Raw genomic sequence first — 4,259 nt, 5'->3', positions numbered from 1 at the left:
AAAACTAAAACAATATAAGTAAAGGATATTTCTGAATTTTAAAATTCATTCTGTATGATAATTGACTTCTAAAAGATACCTTTAAGAGATCTGGAAAGGATACTCTGATTAAATATAAACATCCATGGATTTGTGAAAAACTGCTAATACTAAAGTTTAATAGTTATATTCACTCATTAATTTATTATAAATAGTGATGAATAAAGACCTTTTTCATATTGATACCCAGTTGTGTATTTTTTCCTAATGCAGAAACTTCAGAAATACATTTACAAATTTCATGAAGAAGTTAAAATTGTGAATTTAAGTAGTTAAAACAAAGTAAAAAAAAAAAAAAAAAAGCAAATAGCTTGTCCTCTGGTATTTGGACTTGTTGTAGTGAGTGTATGGTGGCGAGTCAACTGAGGTTAGTTCTGAGGAACCAGGCAGGAGATCTGGAGCTTATCCCGGAGGAGCAAGATGGACATTCTGAAATCAGAGATTTCCCGGAAGCTGCAACTGGTAGAAAAGAGGAACCTGTTGGCGGAAAATAAAAAAATATTTTAGACATAGTGAACTTGTGAAAAAAGAGGAGGAGGCATATTTTGAAAGATGTGGCTACAAGATACAGCTGAAAGTGGAGGATCAGAAGCCACTAACTTCATCAAATCCAATATTAGAAGTTGAATTGGCAGAGGAAAAATTATCCATGACTCTTTCTAGGCAAGAGGTTATCAGAAGGTTAAGAGAAAGAGGTGAACCAATTAGACTGTTTGTATTAGACTGCTTTTCAATGTTTAAGAAAAATAGAGATCCTTACACCAAAACTTCACAAGGGCTTGAGGAATGATCTGAAAGCAGCTTTGGATAGGATTGATCAACAGTACCTCAATGAAATTGTGGGTAGTCAGGAACCTGGAGAGGAAGACACACAAAATGATTTGAAAGTTCATGAAGAAAACACCGCAATCGAAGAATTAGAGGCACAGGGGGAGTCTTTGGGCAAAGGTGATGATCATAGGACATGGACATCATCACCAAGTTCCTGAAGTTTCTCCTTGGCATTTGAGCTTCAGAAATGAATTCCAGAGCAGATTATGTGAAATGCACTGTGCAGGGTAAACTGAACAGTGCTACTCAGAAGCAGACTGAATCCTATCTCAGAACACTTTTCAGAAAGCTCCAGAAAAGGAATCTTCCTGCTGACATTAAAGAATCAATAACAGATATTATTAAATTCATGTTGCAGAGAGAATATGTGAAGGCAAATGATGGTTACCTTCAGATGGCCATTGGAAATGCTCCCTGGCCTATTTGTGTCACTAGGGTTGGTATCTATGCCAGAACTGGCAGGGAAAAGATTTTTTCTGAGCACATTGCACATGTTTTCAATGATGAAACTCAGCAGAAACCCATTCCAGAATTGAAGAGGTTAATAACTATTTGCCAGAAACACTTTCCTACAGATCCATCAAAATGTGTGGAGTACAATGTACTGTGAGACCTATATTCAGTGTGTAAATGACAAGAAACATAAGGAAGCAGGATATGGGCATTACCAACAAGATTGAAGGAAGAAGAAAACTGGAGTTTCTGGTCTTTGAGTTCTACTTGATGCAACTCTTGATCAGTTATAAGAAGTGAGTTGACTTTCATATCATGTCTGACTGCAAACTGATTTTTCTTTCTTGTTTTTATTTCAAAAGTTGAAAAATTAGCTGATGGTGCACTCCTGTAATCCCACCACTACAGGAGGCTGAGGCACAAGGACTGCAAGTTCAAAGCTAGCCTCAGCAAATTAGTACAGCCCTAAGCAACTTAACAAGACCCTGTCTCAAAATTAAAAAAAAAAAAAACTAAAATAAAATAAAAAAAGAAGAACTGGGGATGTGGCTCAGTAGGTAAGGGTTAAATTCAGGTTGAAAACTGAATTCTAAAAACTTTTCCCCATCATTTGAATGCATAGGCAGCAGAGACACAGGGGTTTAAAAATGAACTTTTCCCACTAGACCTGAAAGTTGTAGTTAGATAATTTTTTAAAAAATTGAGGATGGACTTATTTTTCTGTACAATATGATAATTTGCACATTACCTTTTTTGTAGGTCATAGAAAATATTTTCTATATTTCAGTGAAAAGATTAGACCATTCAATGAACTATTAAAGTTTTCTGAAATTTTTGTCATCTTGCAATAGAAAGTGAATGTAAATGTTCTTACTATTAACAAGTGTTTTCTTGTGTTTCAAAGCTTGTTTTAATCTTCTAAGGTGTGCACATTTTAGTATTTGTCATTTTTCAGTGCAGATAGAATTAATAGGAAGTATAAGTTAGAAAAATGGTTGTGGTGTATCTTACCAACATAAGTTCAAGAAGTAATGTCCACAAGCCAAGGTTCAGGGTGAGGGAACAGGTGATAAAGCCAACATAGAGTTGGACTGTGTTCCCAGTTGTGCCCAACCAAACAGGAAGAAGGTGCCAGAACTGAACTCACTACCTTAGCTCTCATCTTCTACAAAGGGATGACTTGTTCTAGATCTTGCACTGTGTTATAATTTCATCATTGTGACTGATCATGTACTCTAGAGTTTAGAGTACTTAATAAAATAATGTGGGTAAATAGCATGTTACCTAACAGGTGGAATGGCAGCATTGGATAGTGTAAGAATGGGAGTCCCGGGGCGATCCAAGATGGAGGACTAGAGGGGGACTGCATCCCCAGTCGCTCCAGAACCCAGGAGTTAAGAAGGGGAGGCATTGAGAGACTCGGACCAAAATAGAGCCACGGGTGAGTCTGCCCACTGGGTAAAGCTCATCCCGGGTGGCAGGCCCAGATAGAGGTGGCTTATCGGAGCAGGGCAGGGCAGCTAGAGCCTTCCACAGGCAGCCCTGCGGCGCACTCCCGCGCTGGGCCCCTCCCACACAGCCAGCTGCTCCAGGTTCTCGGAGCAGGCTCCCTACTGAGAGCCTTTCTGATCAGAACAAGCTCCAAGTCCCGGAGCCAGCGTGGCATACTCGGGCCCACAAGCGGCTTCAGGAACCAGGACAGGGCAGCCAGCAACCTCCCCAAGCAGCCTGGACCCCTGCGGTGGGAGGTGCCTTTCAAGGCTAGCTTCTCGGAACAGACCGCCCAGTGAGAGCTTTTCTACATAGAGACAGCCACAAGTCCCCGAGCCAACTGAGAGCTTTGATCCGCAAGCAGCCTCTGGGATCAGGGCAGGGCAGCCAGAGACGTCTTCAGGCGGCTCTGCCCACTCCGGCCACAGGCTCTTTCCAAGGGGCGATCCAAGATGGCGACCTAGAGGGTGACTGCATCTCCAGTCACTCCAGAACCCAGGACTCAAGAAGGGGAGGCATTGAGAGACTTGGACAAAAATAGAGTCACGGGGTGAGTCTCCCCCACTGGGCGAAACTTGGCCTGGGCGGCAAGCACAGATAGGGGTGGCTTATCATAGCAGGGTAGGGCAGCTAGAGTCTTCCCAAGGTAGCCTTACACACTCCAGCAGTGGGCTCCCTCCACACGGCCAGCTGCACGGTGCAGGCCCCCAGTGAGAGCCTTTCCGCACAGAGCCAGCTCCAAGCCCTGGAACCAGTAGGGGCTAGGGGCAGCTTTCTTCAGAAGCATTGCATTATCAAGTTCCTCCAAGACTTCAGGCTACTGAAGGCTGGGAGTTGATACACTGGAAATCTACTGGGACACTATAAGCCAATAGAGGAAATCTGCAATATTTCAGATTCCCACTGACATCTGACCATTATGAGAAAACAAGGAAAGAAAATGTCCCAAACAAACCTAGATACTACATCAATAAAACCCAATGACAGCACAGCAGAAGAAATGTCTGAAAGGGAGTTCAGAATGTACATAATTAAAACAATCAGAGAAGCAAATGAGGAGATGAAAGAGCAAATGCAGGCATTGAAGGAGGAGATGAAAGAGCAAATGCAGGCATTAAATGATCACACCAATCAACAGTTAAAAGACCAAATACGGGAAGCAAGAGAACATTTCAATAAAGAGTTAGAGATACTGAAAAAAAAAAAACAAACTGAAATACTTGAAATGAAGGAAACAATAAACCAAGTTAAAAACTCCATAGAAAGCATAACCAATAGGGTAGAACACCTGGAAGACAGAACCCCAGACATTGAAGAAAACATATTTAATCTTGAAAACAAAGTTGGCCAAACAGAGAAGATGGTAAGAAATCATGAACAGAATCTACAAGAATTATGGGATATCATGAAAAGGCCAAATTTGAGAATATTGGGATTGAGGAAGG

At 41.5% G+C, this 4,259-nt stretch overlaps 1 pseudogene; it reads left to right on the top strand.

The window, feature by feature from the left end:
* The first annotated feature begins 459 nt into the window (after window positions 1-459).
* LOC124962005 (pre-mRNA-splicing factor 18-like) lies at window positions 460-1,480 on the top strand (annotated as a pseudogene).
* Window positions 1,481-4,259: the final 2,779 nt, after the last annotated feature.

This window comes from Sciurus carolinensis, chromosome 1, assembly GCF_902686445.1.
Source record: "Sciurus carolinensis chromosome 1, mSciCar1.2, whole genome shotgun sequence".
NCBI classification, from domain to species: domain Eukaryota; kingdom Metazoa; phylum Chordata; class Mammalia; order Rodentia; family Sciuridae; genus Sciurus; species Sciurus carolinensis.
The sequence above is the reverse complement of the archived record's forward strand: the minus strand, read 5'-3'. Positions and strand labels throughout refer to the sequence as shown.